This window comes from Dipodomys spectabilis, unplaced genomic scaffold (assembly GCF_019054845.1).
Source record: "Dipodomys spectabilis isolate Male_0828 unplaced genomic scaffold, ASM1905484v1 ptg000017l, whole genome shotgun sequence".
In the NCBI taxonomy this organism is placed as follows: domain Eukaryota; kingdom Metazoa; phylum Chordata; class Mammalia; order Rodentia; family Heteromyidae; genus Dipodomys; species Dipodomys spectabilis.
Window position 1 is genome coordinate 18486418 of NW_024870694.1, and position 21309 is coordinate 18507726.

Sequence of the window (21309 nt, forward strand, 5' to 3'; positions counted from 1 at the left end):
GGCATCTATCCTGCACAACAGGAACCAGTATACAAGGACACGTGCACCTCCATGTTTATTGCAGCACTGTTCACAATAGCCAGGATATGGAAACAACTCAGATGTCTCACCACAGATGAATGGATCCACAATGGAATATTATGCAGCCATTAGAAATGACAAAATAATGGCATTTGCAGGGAAATGGATGGAGCTAGAAGAAATCATGTTGAGCAAGGTAAGCCAAGTACAAAGAGACAAACGGCACATGGTCTCCCTGATAAGTGGATGTTAAATCCAAAACGTTAGGTGATACGACAAAATTAACAGGACTTAAGAAACAAAGGACTTCCACTCATGTGGTTGAATCACTACTAATAACCCCATGCTGCTGATCACATGTATGGTGTATATGTGCACACCAAAGGAAACCAGGAGGACAGCACAGAACTAGAGGGAATCAGGGAAAAACATACAACAGAGGGACCCATCAGCTGCACTGGACATTGAACATAATGAACTAAGCAACTCAATGGCAGCGAAGGGAGGGAGGGAACAAGTGGGAAAGTGGGAACAGCTGATGCTATGCAAAACAAAAGAAATGTACATACCACCCAATGTGGAAGAAATAGCTGTATCGCAAAGCTCATAGAACTCATAAATGTGATAGACCATGATAGACAATTTGCTCCATGAAAGTTAGAATGTGTTTGTGACTTTAACTAAGCTTCACTATCCCATGATACTGTGAAATTTGGGAAATTACGTAACCACTTAATCACAATAAAAAATTTGAAAAAAAAAAGAAATAAATGGTGATTACCAAAAGGAAAAAAAAAAGAAAATTTGCGGAAAACATTGTGTGCACAGAGTATTTACTGAATTAATTAAATGTTGCTCATCACCAATTGCTAATAGGTACTTAATGCTTGCCAGCAATCACATACTCCTCTTGCAATATATTCATCTGCTACATACTCAAGTTCTACTTGTCTTTTCCCTCTTATTGTCACTCTCCTCTAATGAACACATAACTCGTTCCAGACTAGAACCTCCTCAAGCACCATACCACAGCTCACATTACTTGCACTGATGCCCAAGTCTCTTATTATCAACTGGGACCAACATATGCAATGGCAAACATCCACTACATTCTGTATAACCTTGTCTACTTAAAGAAAGTGTTTAACTCCTGTTTTCACTGTATTTGATGTTGGTATACTTTGTGGAGGGGAAGGGAAAAAACAAATTGTTTAACTAGGGATACAGGTAGACTCATTGCAACAATGAGATGTACAAGATGTTATGTCGAAAAACAAACTTTACAACTTTGGATGGGAATGGATGGGAAGAGGACATAAAGGAGGAGGCAACAATACTTGATAAGAAATGTACTCATTACCTTGTCCATGTAACCTCTCTGTACAGTATTTTCACAATTAAAAAAAAGTATTTTACAAAATCACCCTCTTTTCATTTGCATCCTTTTCTCAAAGTGCCCTTCCATTTGCACATAAACATGCTTCTAGTTTCCTGTCTTCAGAAGAAGAAAAAAAAAAAAACCACACTCTCACGATTTAGGTAATTTCCACTTGATTCGTAGTTTTAATGCTGAACAGCATGTGACGTCTGATCTGCAGCATGATAGAACACACAGTATCAATTGTGGAACATTCTTGCCACAAATGTTTGAACTATATATTATCCCATCTTTACATGCAAACCAGTTTTTAGGATATACAGAAGAGCTGGACACTGGTTCCTCATGGTTAGCTGTGCAGAAAACTGAGATCTGAGGATTGTAGTCCAAAGCCAGCCCAGAGAGACAAATCCATGAAACTCTTATTTCCAATTAACTAGCAAAAAGCTAGAAGTGTTAGTGTGGCTCATGTTGTAGAATGCTAGCCTTAAGCAAAAAAGCCAAAGAAGAGCATGAGTTTCAAGCCCCTGTACCAGCAGGAAAAATACGCACACACACATACACACACACACACACACACACACACACATCAGACACACACACAAACACACATACAAGAATGAGCAAGTTAAATGACACCATAGGAAAGTTATTGGACAAATTCACAAAGTAGAACTTTGGACAGCTGATTTGGTTTCATCAATTAGTCAATGGACATAAAAAATCAATTAGCTTAATAGATACATTAATAATATAAAACAGGCCTTGCTTGAATCTTAATTTGCACAAAACATCTTTAGAAACAAAGTTATTTAAATATGTGCTGGATTTACATGATATAATTTATCATTGTTAATTTCATTAGGCATAATAATAGTATTGTGGTTAGTTACATAAAACACAAAAAGGACTTTTGCATGTGAATAAGAGATGAAATTTAAGATGTTCCAGCCAAAAAATAGATAAAGCAAATATTAAAAAATGCACTGTCATTTTTTATATGCATGTAGATTCATCTATATAGGGAACTAAGAGTGATTTACAAACTCTTTTCTTCTTGGCCAATGATGTCTTCTCAGTCTAGAGAATTTGAAAGAGCTTAAGGGAAAAAAATGTTGCAACAGACAATTATTTCTGTTTTCCTGAAGGAATTAACTTAAAAAATACATTATTATTTTATAAAAATGTATGTATTTAGTCATTATCTGAGTACAAAATAAGTTACATTCCCTGTCCCTTCTCCATAAATCTTTTGAAGTCATTTCATTTCCCAGCCCTGGTCTAATTTTTCAGTCCTCGGTAATAAAATTCTTTGAAAGACTATCCACTGTCACTATTTCCAATTCCCATCTTCCCATCCTCATGAGTTCCACTTCAATATGCTTCCCCTTTCTTCCTGAACCTGTGCTTGTCAGGATTACCAAAGACCTCCATGATCTCCATGATGCTAAGCAGGTGACTGATGCTCATTCCATCTTGGTCACCCATCAGCAATTGCTTATCCTCCCCAACTAACTAACTTTTCAAACCTACACTTCTGAGTTTCCTTTATATGATGGTCACTCCCTGTCCATTCAGTGGTCTCTGTGACTGGCTCCTCCTCATCTGCTCAGCTGCTGTGGTACTAAAAATGCCCCAGTTCTTCACTGTGCTCTATTTTAACTCACTTCCCAATGGCTACACGAGCATCATGTGCTCTGGTCCCTCTCTACTCAGCCTGCAGTTTTCAGTCAATACACATTCACTGAAGTGTATTTAAATAAGTTCAAAAAGCTGGTCTGTCAGTAAGTTTCTATAAAAAGGAAGACTTTGAAAAACATCTCCTTAAAAGAAGAAAGAAAGGGGGAGGGGGCAATGGAGGAATGGGAACAGACTATTATGTTTGCTTCACTATTTACTGTGTTCCTCTGCTGTCTGCAGAGGAGAAGCAGGATTGTAGAGAACAATGATTCTCAGACTCGGGGCACATTGAAGTTATTTAAATTACTCATTAAAATGTAGGTTTCTAGTGGGGTGCTGGTGGCTCATGCCTTTAATCCTAGCTACTTGGGAGGCTGAGATCTGAAGATCATGGTTCAAAGCCAGCCAGGGCAGAAAAGACTATGAGATTCTTATCTCCAATTAACCACCAGAAAACTGGAAGTGGCACTGTGACTCAAGTGGTAAAGCACTAGCATTGAGCTGAAGAGCTCAGGGACAGCGTCCAGGCCCAGGGTTCAAGCCCTATGAATGACACACATGAAAGAAAGAAAGAAAGAAAGAAAGAAAGAAAGAAAGAAAGAAAGAAAGAAAGAAAGAAAGAAAGAAAGAAAGAAAGAAAGAAAGAAAGAAAGAAAGAAAGAAAGAAAGAAGGAAAGAAGGAAGGAAGGAAGGAAGGAAGGAAGGAAGGAAGGAAGGAAGGAAGGAAAGAAAGAAAGAAGGAAGGAAGGAAGGGGGAGGGAGGGAGAGAGGGAGGGAGGGAGGAAGGAAGGAAGGAAGGAAGGAAGGAAGGGAGGGAGGGAGGAAGGGAGCGAGGAAGGGAGGGAGGGAGGAAGGGAGGGAGGGAGGGAGGGAGGAAGGAAGAAGGTTCCTAAGGCAGGCACCAGTGGCTCATGTCTGTAATCCTAGTTCCTCAGAAGGCTGAAACTCAGATTCACAGTTCAAAGCTAGCCAAGGCAGGAAAGTAAGACTCTTATCTCTAGTTAACCATCAAAAGCTGGAGCTGTGGGTCAAGTGGTAGAGTAAAAGCCTTCAGCAAAACAACTCATGTCATTGTTCAAGTTCCAGGACCAAAACCCTTGCATGCACCTGCCCTCAACCCCCTCCCCCCAAAAAAAAACCCCATACAAAGTAGAGTCCTGAATTCTATCTCCATCATTCTGATCCAAATAGTCAGGGGTGGAGCTGAGCAATTGAGTGTTGTATTGCTTTCTGTTGTTTAAGGTGATGGACCCCATGTATACCATTGAGCTACATCTCCAGCCTAATTAAAATATAAGTGGTCAGTTTATGCCCCAGATTCTGAAAAACAGGTAGCTCTCCCAAAGTGAGAGCTATAGACAAGCATTAGTCAGAGGAAGTTGTCTAAGGTCTGAGATAAGTACAGAAATTGAGTGTAAAGAACTTGCATCATGTGGTAGAGCACTAGCCTTGAGCAAAAAAAACTCAAGGGCAGCGCCCTGGCCCTGAGTTCAAGCCCCAAGACCAAAAATTAAATAAAAATAAAAAATAAAGACTCATACTTTAATGTACTCATTACCTAACTTTTGTAACTGTAACTCTCCTGCTCATCACCTTTACAATAAGTAAAAGAACTTGCATCATAATTGAATCCAATAGTTCTATGCCTAGCAAAAAGAATATTTTAAAATGAGCCTTCTATTTTGAATGTCTTTTTATCATTATATTATTCTATAATCCATTTATTATATTTTACAACTGATTGATACATTAAAAAATGAATAAGAGAAACCAGTCCTTTACTACCAATAGTTCGAGGAGCCATGGATTTAGAAAAGGAAGTTACTACAGGCACTGGTGACACATGCTTATAATCCTAACTACTTAGAAGGCTGAGGATTGCCATTCAAAGCCAGTGTGGACAGGAAAGTCTGTGAGATTATCTCCAACTAGCCACCAAAAAAAGCCAGAAGTGGAGCTATGGCTCAAGTGTTAGAGCACCTAACTTGAGTGAAAAAACTAAGAGACAGAGCCTAGGCCCTGAGTTCAAGACACTTCACACACACACACACACCTCTCACTAAGACTGTCATCTCACAAACGTAGATTCTGACTTTTTAATCTGTCATTTAAGACATCTAATCAACATCTGTCTGTGATCCTTGTATCTCTATCTGACAGATATGGATAAAAATACTTAGAAATCTTCCCCTGTGGGATGTGCTCACTATTTAATGACAGATTTTTATTGCTTTGTTTGAACTAATAATTATTGAGAGTTTACCATGTTCTGAAGCTTCTGTAACATCAAGATCACCTAACTCTTTTTTTTGTTGTTGTCGTGGAGCCTGAAGTCTGGGCCCGGGCACTGTCCCTCAGCTCTTCAGCTCAAGGTTAGCGCTCTACCACTTGAACCACAGTGCCACTTGAGGCTTTTTCTGCTTATGTGGTGCTGAGGAATCAAACCCAGGGCCTCCTGCATGCAAATCAATCACTCTACCACTGAGCCACCTTCCCAGCCCCCACCTAACTCTTGTAGCAACAACTGTGCCTTAGACAATATAGTCAGACCTATATTTCCCAAAGTCCCCAAGGGAGACTAGGTTGACTGGTTCTAACATCCCAGTTCCTAACCACTTGTGTTCTATCAAATGCAGGCCAACAAGGGTCAAGGCATTAGAACATTTCTGACAAGCCACTATTTTGCTGAAAAGGGCAGCAATCATCAGAAACATGATATGCAACAGATAACAAATTCCTAGCTGGTAAACTTGATAAGTGAATTTAGGAAACAATGAGAAATTTACAGTCTGAGATACTGCCTTTGCTCAACTGTCTATCTGAGAACAAGCCTAGTTAAAGGGCTAAATCAGGAAGGAGAAATCCTGCCCAGATCACAGACTCGAAGATAAAAGAGCTGATCAATTCTTCCAGCCTGCAAAAGGACAGTTTACCTGAGATCAAATCTTGGATCTAGACAGGCACAGATGGAGAAGACAGCGAGATCCTCAGAAACACCAGAGTACATTTCCATGGAGTTCTTCTAAGAGAAAAGAGAACTTGAGGAGGGGGGCAGGGGGGGGGAGTAAACAGCTTAAATTCTTACCACCTAGATGGTAGTGGTCCTGAGCCAGAACCAGCCCCTCTGATTAAATAAGGCAAAGAGAAATGTCTGGCCACTTGCCTCTAGCTTCAACATTGTACCCTAAAGACAGATAAACTTATGTTTCCAGAAATAGATGCCTTTCAGTTTGACAGGTGCCTGGCCAAAATGTAGGCTCTTCACACCCCATTGGTCCTTCTCCTAGAGTACAAGCATAGCAGACCCAGCCCAACAATAAAAATCTATCATTAAATAGTGAGCACATCCCACAGGGGAAGATTTCCAATCTGTACTCCATTCCATGAATCAAAGAAAAGAAGAGAACAAAGAAGCAAAAAGAGCCTATAAAGAAAACTGAATAAACAAGATGCCCCACCCACACAACAGAGGCATCTCTTTCCTCCATTTGCCTATATCACTCAACACCACACCCTACACTACAGAAAACTAGAGAGAGAAAAAATAGACCATTTCACTTCCCCCTGATCTCTACTGTCCCTCACCACATCCCTCCCACTCAGGACTTTAAAGCAAATGTCAGACATAATGTCAATTCTCCCCTAACCGGGGATTCCATGAGGAAATTAAACCCTATGTTCTAACAGAGCAATTATATGTAAGGTATTAACTCATACTCTGGTATTTAGAACCATATAATCTATCTACCATCTTTCAAAGAACTGTGAATACAGACCCTCAAACAATTTAAATAAATGGAGTTTAATTATCTACATTACCTCAGCGCGCGCGCGCACACACACACGCACAGGTTCTTCCAGAGAATCTATAAATCTATAATACAATAATCTATAAATACAATAACTAAATCTGACTACACTACCAGTGTCTACTAAAATCCAAATCAGTTTACCAGTTGTTGTTTACATTAAAATGCTCAGATAAAGTCAACGTAGTTTGGACAATATATCATTTTCAGTTCTTTTCATCTGTAACAGTTCCCGCTCCATTCTTTTTGCTCTTCTGTTGAGAAAACTATTATCATTTGCCCATGTTCCACATCTGGCCTATGCCTTCATTGTGGTATTGTTTATTGTACATCTCTGCTCTGTTGTCCCAGAAACTGAGCAATCAATTTCAAGGCTGGTTGGAATCAAGTGCTGTCAAGTTCAATGGTTCTCCTAATTTTGTTGTTTTTATATCTCAAGAGATCTAAGTCCTATAGCCTGAGAGCATTAGGACTGGGGGAAATGAAGAGAGGCCTGAGATCTTCTACTTTGCAATTGTCCCAAAGCCTGAAGAAAACATATACCAGTACTCATAATAGGTTCATTCATCTGACATTGCTGGAGACACAACACTACAAAAACTGCAAGAAATTCCTAACTCCAACACTTGCCACATGGTGAGGCGTAGTCAAACAAAATATATATTTACATGGTGTCTTAATCCCTATGCAGATTTGTGCATGTGTGTGCACACACATGCACATGCACTCGTAGTGGGGATTGGGTTTAGGGCCTGGACATGTCCCTTAGCCTTTTCCATTCAAAGCTAGCATTCCACTTTCACAGCTTTTTGGAGGTTAGGCCACAGCTCCACTTCCAGCTTTTTGAGGGTTAATTGGAGATAAGAGACTTAGGGACTTTTCTACCTAGGTTGGCTTGAAACCACAATCCTTAGATCCCAACCTCCTGAATAGCTAGGATTATAAGCATGAGCCACTCATACCTGGCTATTTCTCTTTCTGTTTCCTGTCAAGCATTTGCCAAATACTAGTTGCCAAGAAGAGTTGTTACATGACTTCCTAGACAGGGATTCTATTTTCCAGCAAATGCACTAAGTAGATATAAGCAGGATCATTTAAAAATAAGAACAGAGAACAAAGGTCAGAGAAGATGATGTTAGGTGAAATGAACCCCAAGATAAGGACACAAGTGGTTTTTTTCTTTTTTGCTATTGTTTCTAACATTATTTTATTTATTTTTTTGGGTCCAGTCGTGGGGCCTGAACTCTGGGCCTGGACTCTGCCCCTCAGCTCTTCAGCTCAAGGCTAGCACTCTACCACTTGAGCCACAGCGCTACTTCCAGCTTTTTTTTTTTCTGCTTATGTGGTGCTGAGGAATTGAACCCAGGGCCTCATGCATGCAAGACAAGCACTCTACCACTGAGCCACCTTCCTAGTCCTCTAACATATTTATAAAGTGATTTTTTTTTTTTTGCTGCTTTGTATGTCCCTCCCCCACGGTATAACCCCTGTTTTCACTGTATTTGATGTTGGTATAATTTGGAGAGGAGAAAGGAAAAAAACAAATTGTTTAAATAGGGATACAGGATGACCCATTGCAACACTGAGATGTACAAGATGTTATGTTGAAAAATGAACTTTACAACTTTGGCGGGGGAGGAGGAGGGTGTAGTTGTGGAGATGGGAGGGCAGGGTGGGATGGCAGGGGAAAAACAAAGGAGGAGCCAACAATGCTTGATAAGAAATGTACTCATTACCTTGCTCATGTAATTGTAAGCCCTCTGTACACGTATTTTCACAATAAAAAAGCCTATTAAAATAATAAATAAATAAAAAATGAGAACAAAAATAATGTTAGTTACTTGGAGTCCAAAGTCATTAAAAATGGATTTTAATAGCCTTGTCCTACCTAGTTTATTCATTACAATATCTAGCATTTCCTAAATAGAGCTGTTCGGTAGATAACTCCTGAATATTCATTTCTACTTGCCTAAGAACATCTATAGAATTCTCAGCTATAGATCTTTCATCTCCCTTCACCTTGACATTTGACTAGCGCATTGAAATAACAAAAACTCCCCTGAGTTTAGTCAAAGCCAATGGTTGCTCAATTCTTTTTTTCCTTTTTTTTTTTTGCCAGTCATGGGGCTTGAACTCTGGGCCTGGGTGCTGTCCCTCAACTCTTCAGTTCAAGGCTACCACTCTACCTACCACTTGAGCCATAGTGCCACTTATGGCTTTTTCTGTATATGTGGTGCTGAGGAATCAAACCCCAGGCTTCATGCATGTTAGGCAAGCACTCTACCACTAGGCCACATTCCCCACACACCAAGTATTCCTTATAGTTTATTTCCTCCAAATGATCCCAAGATTTTGAAAGATGAAGTTAACAAACTTTAGTTCATACATATTGCCACACCAACAAAGATACTTTTGTCAGTCAGAAGCCTGATCAGATCAGAAGAGATTGTCACTATTATTATAATCAAGTTGGTAACATCAAAATTAACAGATAAAAGTTCTGCCTGAGCCAGGCACCAGTGGCTCACACTACTCAGGAGGCTGAGATCTGAGGATTGCGGTTCAAAGCCAGCCTGGGCAGGAGACTCTTATCTCCAATAAACAACCAGAAAACCAGAAGTGATGCTGTGGCTCAAGCAGTAGAGCACTTACCTTGAGCTGAAGAGCTCAACGACAGCACCCAGCCCCAGAGTTCAAGCCCCACGACCAAAAAAAAAAAAAAAAAAGTTTAGCCTGATACACAGAGATTTGGTTTCTTTGGTTGTGCGAATTTATGGTGAAAAACAGGCTTTTCCCATCAGGTCTTTTGAAATACTGAAAGTATCTAGTGGTTCTCTAGAGACCTAGGGCAAGGAACTGTGGTTTTCATAGCTTACCCTAACTTAATCATAACTTCTGATCCTAGCAATAGACAAAATTCTTGCCTACCTCCTAAAAACCAGATCTTCTTACTGGTATGCTAGATTCAGCAGGGTGCTTAGAAAAAAATACCCCCAGCTACCCTCACCTTAGCTAGCCCGAGTTAAAGGGTTAGAAGCTTATCCAGAAGAATCTGGGTTTGAGTGCTTAGAAATCAGGAGAACAGCCTTGTAAAACCAGGATTTTACTGATTGCCAGATCAGATATGAGCCTCCCTCCTCAGCTCAGCACTGGGGCAGGTAAATTCAGGGTAGCAGCTACAGCTGAAAGGCGATGCCCCCTGGGACACACAGCACTGCTGTTACTGCCAGGCGGGGTCAACAGACTGCCCAGAATTCTCAAGTGTTAGATTGCAAAGGAGAAGTAAGTGGCAAGAAATAGGAGCAATTTCTATTGAGATATCCAAATTAAGAATTTTCTCTTCAATCCTCTGCAGCATAAAGATCTCTCTCAGAATCTCAGTTTAACTATCTTTAGTGAAAGTAATCACATCTTTTCATCAGTTTTATCTGGGCCAAGGAGGAAGTCAGGGCCCCAAGGCCTTGACATTTCCTAAATGCCAGAATCACTGAAATAACTCTTTTTGTTGTTGTTTTTAATTTTCTTTTTCTGTGCCAGTACTAGGGCTAGAACTCAGGGCCTTATACTCATGCTTAGCTTTTTTGTTCAAGGCTGTTTTTCTATCACCTGAGCCATACTTCTACCCCTAGCTTTTGCTGGTTAGCTATAGGTCAGCATCTTGGATTTGTCTTCCTGGAAGGGCTTCAAATCAGGATCTCAGCCTCTTGAGTAGCTGACAGGCGTGTGCTACCAGCACCCAGCAGTGACGTGATTCTTAAAGTCACCAAGGTAACAAAATATTTATCTTTCTCATGTTAGCAAACTGATGGCTTTCTAGAGCCAGGCCAAGGCTAAAAGGACCACCGTGCAAAGAGAAAGGGGAAGGGAATGTACAGGAGACGTGTTATGTCCAAGTGTAGCCTCAGAATTGCACAGCACTCTGCGTGCCATTACTCTGCACTCCTACCTCTAGCTTCATACAAGTTGCCTGTGGATGAGAAGAAAAAGGGAGAACATTGCCCCTTTTTCTTGCCTGGACATTAACATTACCTCTGTATTTTTAAAAGATAAATGTCCAACATTAGTCTCAGTAGATGCTGATTTAATTGGTCTGGATCTAAAAGCATCAATAAAAGCCTTGAAGAATGTGAGAGCTCACAAGAGCAAAGGCAATAATGCCCTTTCAGCCTTGGATGGACATGGCTGATGAGCCAATAAAGGAGTCAAGAATTTGAAATTTGCTGCTCAGTAACTGCCCAGAGTTACAGAAGAATTGGCAAGCCAACCCACGTCTCTAAATTGAACGTCATCAACTCTGGGCTGCCAGGCCCCAACGGGTCTGCTACTTCTAAATAAGTCACATCTATCACCAGGCCAAGAACCATGGGTTCTCTACCAAAGCAACAGCCCTTACATCAAGCCCTGGCCCTTTCACCTCTTCCCTGTTAACTGTGACCCTGTCTTTTGGTCACCAGATGACAGGACAGCAACAGGGCAAAAGATCCACCTCTGCTGGGTGCTGGTAGCTCACACGTGTAATCCTAGCTACTTAGGAGGCTGAGATCTGTGGATCACAGTTCAAAGCCAGCCCAGGCAGGAAACTCTGTGAGACTCTTATCTCCAATAAACCACTAGAAAACCGGAAGTGATGCTGTGGCTCAAACGGTAGAGCACTTGCCTTGAGGTGAAAAGCGCAGGGAAAGCGCCCAGGCTCAGAGTTCAATCCCCACGACCGACCAAAAACAAAAAAGATCCACCTGCTGGGGAGAAAAGGCTGCTACACTCTAACAATCCTCAAATGAGGACTGGAGCTCAACTTTTGCTGTTAACCATGTCATTCCTTCCTGGAGGACAGGAGCTAGCTCTGTAAAGACTTCCACGTCTGTACTTAGGGCACAATGGAACATGTTGAACGATAGGAGAGTTGAACATTTTTCTTTGGGAAAAGTCAGCATTCAATGACTGATCTCCAATTCAAGTCTGCCTCACTTAACATTCAGGGAACCAAGGGCTAACTGAGCACCAGCCTAGGTCCCTGGAAGAAACGTCTTAGATAATCTAGGGTGGACCACTTTCTGTAGCCACTTTTACTTATAGTCCTAGACAGACAGAGCAGACATTCTCCTGCATGCTCCTCCAGATCCTGTTTGTGTGTGTGGTCCTTAATTTTCCAGTCAGATTAGGACTTCCCAAGGTAGTGATTAGCAAGCAGTACTTCTTCTCTGTCTCCATGAGTGCCAAGTGCAGAGTACAGAGATAGCACATGGTAAAATGACAGGTGTCCACTCTCAGAATCTCATGCTGTGAATGTTGGGGGGTGGGAAGTGGTTTCTTTGTAGATAAGAAGTTGATTTTAGGCATGAGCTGAAATCATCAACATGGAGCACCTACTGGGCATGCAAATACACCAAGAGAAGAAAAAGAGGGGAAGTAAGTCATCATGACCAGAGAAGAACCTCTCTATATATGAGTCATTCAGGCCTCACCACAACTATGATGTTGGTGCTGTTATGCAGTCTGTTTCCCAAGAAAGGAAGCTCAATCTCAAAAGATGTTAAAGGATTTCTGCTACTAAAGAACAGAGCCAAAACTTCAACCCAGGGCTGTCCAAAGACTATATTCTTTTGTGTGTGTGTGGGGGGGGGGGGGGGGTATGTTACTGGTACTGAGGCTTGAACTCAGGGCTTGGGTACTATCCCTGAGCTTTGTTGCTCAAGGTCAGCTCTCCTCCACTTGAGCCACAGCTCTACTTCTAGTCATTTTGGTGGTTAATTAGAGATAAGATTCTCCCAGACATTCCTGGTCAGGCTGGGTTTTTTTTTTTAATTTGTTTTGTTTTGTTTTGGTCAGTCATGGGACTTGAACTCTGGGCCTGAGCACTGTCTCTCAGCTCTTCAGCTCAAGGCTAGCACTCTACCACTTGAACCACAGCACCACTTCCAGTTTTCTGGTAGTTTATTGGAGATAAGAGTCTCATGGACTTTCCTTTCCTGCCCAGGCTGGCTTTGAACATCGATCCTCAGATCTCAGATTCCTGAGTACCAGGCTGGTTTTGAACTACAATCCTCAGTTCTCAGCCTCTTTGTATCTAAGATTACAGGTACGAGCCACACAGGTGCCTGGCAAAACTGCATTCTTAATGCTTGCACTAAAATGCTTGTCTTGTTTTACCTGTGACTTTCAGCCACAGCAATGCCCACCAACTCCAGAAGTCAACTGGTTCAATTTTAAATGATGTATCAAACCTAGAGCGTACTTCGGGTTCAAATCACTTGACCAGTCTCTGAACACCCCACCCCTCCCCCCAAGCCGTGGACCACTGATGACACTACAGTTGAACGTTGGCATTTACAGGGTCCACATGTGGGACTTTTGACTAGTTGAAGACAATCTTAAGATTCCTAGACATGTTTCCCAATTTTTCTCAGGAATGATTATAAAACATGTACAGAGAGGAAACTGACATAAGCTAGTCCTTACATATGGATGGGGGATCGCATTGAGTCTGGGACTCCAGGGTACAAGGGATTCGCTGTCCTTTTATGTACCAGGAAGTGACAGAAATAACTGTTTGCTTGTGAACTATGAACCTCAAGGAATCAAACTTCAAGTCCATGTTGAGGAAAGTAAGGGATCTTTCTTTCTTTCTTTCTTTCTTGAGAAAAGTAAGGGATCTTTCTTTCTTTCTTTCTTTCTTTCTTTCTTTCTTTCTTTCTTTCTTTCTTTCTTTCTTGAGGAAAGTAAGGGATCTTTCTTTCTTTCTTTCCTTCCTTCCTTCCTTCCTTCTTTCTTTCGTTTTTTTTTTTCTTTTCTTTGTGCTTGTACTGGGGCTTGAACTCAAGGCCTGGGCATTACCCTTTAGCTTTTTTTCATTCAAGGCTGGCATGCTATCATTTGAGACATACCTCCAGTTTCAGCTTTTTGCTGGTTAATTGGGATAAGAGTCTCATGGGCTTTACTGCCCTGACCATCTTCCAACTGTGATCTCAGATCTCGTCCCAATAACTAGCATTACAGGCATGCATCACAAGCACCAAGCTCTCTCTGTCTCTGTCTCTCTTTGTTTCTCTCCATCTGTCTGTCTGTCTGTCTGTCTGTCTCTCTCTCTCTCTCTCTCTCATGGTATTGAGGATTGAACTGGCCTTCCTCTTGGTTGCTACACTGGAGCTCTACCACTGAGCCACAACTCCAACCCTATTTTTGCTGGTTATTTTTAGGATAGAATTTCACTTTCTGCCCAAGCACACCTTTGAACCACTATCTGCCTTTTTTAGGCTTCCTATAGCTGGTAGGATACCAGGCACAAGCCACTAAGTCCAGCTTCTCTCTGGGGAAATGGAATCTAATGGACTTTTCTCCCAGGCTGGCCTAGAACCATGATCTTTCCAATCTCAGCATCCCAGTACTTTAAGATGACAGATAGGTCACTCAGCCAAAATTTTTTAATAGATTTAGAAATCTGTGTAGCCCTATATTTGTATAATCAATAGGCCAATTAAATTTTCATTTATGCTTGAGTGCCTATGGAGGGGAAATTATATGTCAAAAATGCCTAACCTGAAAGCTCCTATACAAAATAAATGAGATCATGGTAATGATCAAAAGGAAGTGATTTGAGAAGCCTCAGAGACCTCAAGAAAATCTTTCACAAACGTCAACAATAGCCTATTGTTTCGCCATTTTATACATAAAGAAATTGAAGCTGGAAGAGGTCAGATGACTTGTCTAGGAATGTCTGCCTATAAAGAGAGATGTGTCGTTCCCCCCCCCCAATTATCCAAGAGCAAGTCACCATAATAGTTCCAATTCCTGCATGTGGAATGTGAGCTTTGAGGATGGAAAGGGAAGAAGGGGGCAGACTGCACCAAACCTCATTTCACCCTGACTTCCACAGGTGCTAGCCTGGAAATGGCCTTATCTACCTTCACCATATCCATTTACACCAATCAGCTCAACCAAGACTGGTCACTGTGAGCTAGGAACAGTGGGATCGGATAAAACTATCACTCGTGCTTTCAAGAAGCTGAGGTTAGATGAGCTTTCAGATCCAGAGAAAGGCCTGGGAGCTGGGAAGGCAATGATGTGGGGTAGGCAAGAGTAGGGAGCCAGAGCACAGAAAGAAGATGGAGTTAGCCAGGCAGGTGTGCAAAGATGAGCAGCAGGAGATAAGGCTAAAGAAGGAGACTGGGCCTCAGTGTAACACCGAGCAGGAAGCAGAAATGTTGGGTGTGATCATGTATGACGTGGCAAACAGATAAAACAGCCTCAGAGCAAGGGAGGTAAATGAAGAGCCAGTGCAGAAGAGATATCCTGGAACTCAGCACTGTAGAGGGCTATGCTGTATCCTGTAGCCAGCCCTCCAGCACCCCTTCCTACACTCCAAAGTGACCAACCAACAAAGATAGTCATTGCTCTTCAGACACCTACCACATGCCAGGCTCTGGCATATATATCCTTAACCCACAAAACAGCACCATAAGCAGATCATTGCTGAACCTGTTTCATAGGTGAAGGAAAGGAGACTCAGAGAGATTGATTTTTTTTTGTCCACATTTGCCCTGCTGCAAGTCACCAAAGTCAGACTCAAGCCTCACAGGACCAAAAACAACAAAAACAAAACAACCCTAGATGTCATCATCCTGTGCTAAAGTGCTGAGAACCAAGGCTGAGGGGTAAAAGGCTCTAGGCAAGACCCAGTCTAAGAAGGTGGTAGTAAATGTCCTTCGAACCACACTTTGGAATCAGGCAAATGTAGATTGCGATCCCAGCTTTATGATTTAATCATTGTGGCATCTTAGGCAAATGACACTAACATTCCAGACCTCTGTTCTCTCTTCTGTAAGATCTACACAAAACTACCTGTGTGACAGGGTGGTTTGAGGATGAGAAATAAGGCTTGTGATGCGCCTGCCACATGGTAAGTGCTTCACCTAGAGCTGATAGGAAGTGGGAGCAGGACAGGAGGCTGGGGTGGAGAAATCCTCATTTCCAAGGGATGAGACTTTTCTGGGAGAGTCATGAATCAGTGTTTGTCTTTGGCTTAACCCAGGACCTTCATGTTTACCTTAACAAAGCCAATATTTGCCATTTTAGTGTTAACTATTTCACACAGTGCTTCATAGCAAAAGAATGTCCCTCCAGGAAGCCCAAAACAAGCAAGAGGAGGGACATTACTGGAGCTAACAGAAAACTGACCTAAGAGGGGGTAAAAACTTAAAACTGGAATACAGAAGGGAAGTCTCCTAGCTCTCCAATCAAATCATTGAGTACCCCTGGAAAAGTCACCCATCCTTTCTGAGTCTCAGTGTCCTCAAGAGAAAAGAATTTTTAATAATCCTTATTTCAAAGTCAGGAGTTTACCTTGCAGTCCAACTACTACAGAGGCTGACGCAGAAGGACCACTTGAACCAGGAGTTCAAAACAAACAGGCAACATAGTCAGACTCTATATCGTATAATAAGATACATAGTCAGATTCTGTATCTTATCATAATAATCGGTATTCCACAGCATTATGGTGAAGTCCAAGGGAAATGAGAGATGAAATGAAGCTCAATATCTATGGGCATATGATCCTATAAAATAATGTTTATCAAAATGAACTCCAAGAAATGTAAATAAGAGATTTGTTGTTATTTTTGTGTTAGTTTTTTTCTCTCCTTTGTTGCTGTTTTGTTTTCTGTACCTTTTGTCTTGTATGTAAATTTATCTGCTTTGGGAAGTAAAAGGGGAGCACAGAAATAGTGGGACAAATAGTGAGCAAAGCAGCAGTGATACTCACTAAACACTATGTTGAAAATGAACTATACAATTGAAAATGAACTATCCAGAAGTGGCACCATGGCTCAAGTGGTAGAACACTAGCCTTGAGCTGAAGAGTTAAGGGACAGTGCCCAGGCCCATGACCGACAAAAAAAAAAAAAATAAGAAAAGAAAAAGAAATGTACTAGCTAGGCACTGGTGGCTCACGCCTATAGTCCTAACTACTCAGGAGGCTGAGATCTGGGGATCGCAGTTCAAAGCCAGACCAGGAAAGAAAGTCTGTGAGACACTATCTCCAATAAACCACCAGAAAACCGGAAGTAGTGCTGTGGATCAAGTGGTAGAGCACCAGCCTTGAGCTGATGAGCTGAGAGACAGCCTCCAGGCCCAGAGTTCAAGCCCCATGACTAACAAAAAAAAAAAAAGAAAGAAAGAAAAAGAAAAAAAGAAAAAGAAAAAAGAAATGTACTCATTACCTCACTTATGTAACTATAAACCCTCTGTACATCACCTTTACAATAACATTTTTTAAGTAACAAAAAAAAAAAAGCACTACTACACTGCTTTGTTAGACTTCTCCTTAAAGCTTCTTTAAAGCTACAGGAGAAAGTTGATAAAGCATTGTCTCATTTTTATAAAGAGGACAAAGAAATATTTACTGTTTGAGAAACATGTGGGTTTCCTCTACTAGAAGTATCTATAATAACAAATTGAAGTCGATACTAAGTGATACAAGATCATTACCATAAGAACACTTCCTTGTTAATCCTTTCCAGGATCCCAACACAGATCTGGAACGCATGCCTGCCCCACAAAGGAAGAGTTAGTGGATCCAACTCTTCACAACAAAACCTACTGACTCTTTCCTGGATTTTTTTCCCTCAACTTACACACAGCCAAACTCCTGGCACACCTAATCCCATCCTGGAACATACCCAGGAAAGAAAATGGGGTATTAGTGACACAGTCGCAGACAGAAACTAAGGACCATTTGGCTCCTGGGCTTCATTTCATAGGAATTCATCTGTGAGCTGGTCATTGGTGGCTCACACCTCTAATCCTAGCTCCTCAGGAAGCTGAGATGTGAGGATCGAGGTTCAAAGCCACCCCGGACAGGAAAGTATGTGAGACTTTTATCTCCAGTTAACCACCAGAAAACCGGAAGTGGCTCTGTGGCTCAAGTGGTAGAGTGTTAAACATTGAGCTGAAGAGCTGAGGGACAGTACCCAGGCCCAGAGTTCAAGCCCCACAACCAACAAAAACAAAACAAGAATTTATCTATGTCCAACCAGCAAAAATTCTCTGCTGTAGGGTTTCCAGGCCCCACCTAAAATCCCAGGCTTTGTGTTCAGATAACCTCAAGCCTGATTTCATATTTCTTCAAATGCAGATCTGTTCAAAACAATCTCACTTTTTTATTTTCTTCCATCTGAAAATATATTTTTCCTTCACTCCTAGAGAACATCTTTTCCTGAATATAAAATTCTGGATACATAGGGTTTGTTGAGTTTTGTTGTTGTTGTTGTGTGTGCGTGTTTAGTTGGGGGGGGGGGGGGGCAGGGAGGGAAATTGTTTGGTTTAGCACTCTAATGTTCCAACCCCTCTGTACATTATTTTTACAATAAAAAAACATTTTAAAAAGAAAAAAAAAAGATGATGTTCTACTGTCTTTGGCCTCCATGGTTTTAGATGTGAAGTCTACAACCTTTTGAATAATGTGCCATATTTCCCTGGATGTTCTCAATATTTTTTAATACTTGATTTTCAGGAGTTTGATTATGAAATGATAAGAGTACTTATTATTATTGAATTTATACTGTCTGAGATGGCAGAAATTCTTCAATTTGTAAATTTAGGTCCATCTCTCAATTTGAGCCAATTTCAGCCATTCTTTCTTCAAGTATTTTGTTTCCTATATCAATGGTTTTATTTTTATCCTCTAGGATAGAAAACCAAGAACATGAACATTCAACCTTTTGATACTGTCTTATGAGATAATGTTCATTTTGTCTAATATTTTTGATTGTATGATTTCTACTGACATATGGAGAAGTGGAGAACCTTTTTTTCTGCCAGGGGCCATCTGAACATTTGTAATATCATTCACAGGCCATACAAAATTACTAGTACAACAAATTGTTTAAATAGGGATACAGGTGGACCCATTGCAACAATGAGATGTACAAGATGCTATGTTGAAAACTGAACTTTACAACTTTGGGGGAGGGGGATAGTCATGGAGATGGGAGGGCAAGGAGGGATGGTAGGGGAAAACAAAGAAAGGAGGAGGCAACAATGCTTGATAAGAAAGGTACTCATTACCTTGCTCATGTAACTGTAACCCCTCTGTACGGTATTCTCACAATAAAAAAAACTAATTAACAAAATATCAAGGTGCCTCCTTAGCGCATTAGGTAGCATGTCAGTCTCATAAAAAAATACCAGTACAGGTAGACAGCTTCCAACAACAAGAACCACTGTCTTATCTTTGCACCAAATGATTCCTTGGATCTTATACAATTTACTGGTCACTATTTGCCATCCCTGAACAGGATCACCAACTCTTACCTACCCTCTCTATTCTGTAGCTAAACCCACGTAATGAATATATCTTCATAGGTCATCTTATCAGTTTGAAGTTTTCTATTAGGTTATTTTGCATCAGTTTTTATTTCTCTGCTAAGAACTGCACCTTTCCATTCATCTAGAGATTAGAGAATGGAAGTAATGGAAACTTTATGTCTTTATCTGATAATCCCCATTATCTGATCATAAGGTGAGAAAGACCTTTCAGCATGAATGAGAAGCTGATCACTTAGGGTTAGCACTTGTGAATTATCTTTTCCCTGAACTTGGGTTTGGATTTTCCTGTTTCTTTTTATATTAAATAAATTAGGTTATATCCAAGGCCTTAAAAAAATCTTCCAATAGCTATAGAAAGAAGTTTCAATTTATTTTTTTTTACTATCATTAGTAGCAGCAGCAGTAGTAGTAGTAGTAGTAGTAGTAGTATTAGAAGTAGTACTATTTTATTACCAGTCCTAGGGATTGAACTCTCGGCCTAGGCGCTGTCCCCAAGCTCCTCTTGCTCAAGACTACTGCTCTACATTTGAGCCACAGCACTGCATCCAGCCTTTTCTGTGATTAATTCTAGATAAGAGTCTCAGAGACTTTCCTGCCTAGGCTGGCTTCAGACCATGATCCGCAGATCTCTGCCTCCTGAATAGATAGGATTACAGGCATGAGCCACAGTACTGGCTAGAAGTTTCAATTTAATATGCCCATGGATATGGTACAGTGCATCTTGACCAAAGTCACCCCTCAATCATTCCCCACCCCCTTCCCCTACCCCCTCTCACTAACCTACTCCCAAGTTTCCTGATTTCATGTTCACATAGGAACACTGAGTGTTATTTACCTACCATTCCTCTCTCCATTCATCTGCCTTCTCCCCTCAGCACCCTCACCCTACCCCAACCCACCCCCAGCCTCAGACAAGACATAGTTTTTTGAACTGTCAATTGTCCAAAGGGGCTAGACAAAGTAAAATAAACCCCACATAGACCATTTTGAATATTACATTGAGAGATTCTCAATCCAGTTAAAATCCTTTGAAAAATGTTGGTTTCTGAATGAAAGTTTCTGAGTGAAAGTCATACTGAAAAGTCCCAATCAGTATTAACTCTGTCATCAATTCAGTTTTCAAAGACTTGGCTTTGCCATTTACATCTATCTGTTACTGTACATGCCACTCAAGGATTTATCTGGAAACTTGGGTAGTGGTTAATGTAATAGTTTTTAAAACATCCACTATAATTCTTTGGAATACAACCAGTATGCCCAGGACTTGTCTGCCTATCCAAAGAATTAGTAAATCCTCTTTTCTAGCTCTGTCTCTCTGTCTCCTTCTCTCTGTCTTTCTCTATGTCTCCTTTCTCTGTCTCTCTCTGTGTCTCCTTTCTCTCTCTCTGTCTCTCTCTCTCTCTTCCAAGGACTTCTTCACACTGTGGTCTCCAATGGCTCCTTTTCCAGGCTCTCATAGCTGAGAAGGTGGTGTTAACTCAGTTTTAGCCTCACGCACTATCTTGTAATTCAAGAGTACAAGGGCATCATGAGTCATTGTTCAACTTGTGACTGTAGAACCTTTTTTCTGCCTGCTGTTATTTTTCAGTGTCCTCATATAGGTTCCTTTTGTATTCCCTGAAAACAGAGAAGTAAAACAAACTAACTCCATTATTCCATTATTCTCTCATAACACAGATCACTTCTGACACCACATGTATTATGAATAGAAAGTTTCCTCACACACCAAGCACGCAGCAGACAGCAGCTTGGTGTTCCCTAACTCAACTTGGTTCTAATACTATCTACCTAAAGAAGCATCAGATCCCACAAACGGAGGGCTCAGTCCTGAACACTGTCCCCTCAACATCAGATGCCAACTGCAAGCCCCATGCTCTTTTTACCTGTGCTTCTGACTGGTTTGGTATAAATTAGGTTTCAATTCATTTGTTAATGCAGAACTTCAAGAAACTTATTTATATTTGCCATCATAGTATATAAGGTTGTTGCAAAATATATCAATGAAGAGATGCAGAGGGCAAAAGCATATAGAAAGGAATACTGAGTTTCCAGGCATCCTCTGTGCTAAATACCCTCCAGGAACAACCCCGTGTTCAGC

At 41.0% G+C, this 21309-nt stretch overlaps 1 protein-coding gene across 5 annotated transcripts in view; it reads right to left on the minus strand.

Annotated features, from left to right (window-relative positions):
• The window catches only part of St6gal1 (ST6 beta-galactoside alpha-2,6-sialyltransferase 1), a 129520-nt gene that overhangs the window by 37134 nt on the left and 71077 nt on the right, over positions 1-21309 (minus strand). Inside the window, exon 1 of one of the 5 annotated variants that reach the window (XM_042668600.1) lies at positions 6165-6389. The exons of 3 other annotated variants lie outside the window; for them this stretch is intronic. The gene's annotated coding sequence lies outside the window, so the exon portion shown is untranslated. Of the gene's footprint in view, positions 1-6012; positions 6102-6164; positions 6390-21309 lie in introns of those variants that run through there. One more of the 5 variants, XM_042668592.1, reaches the window with a different exon arrangement.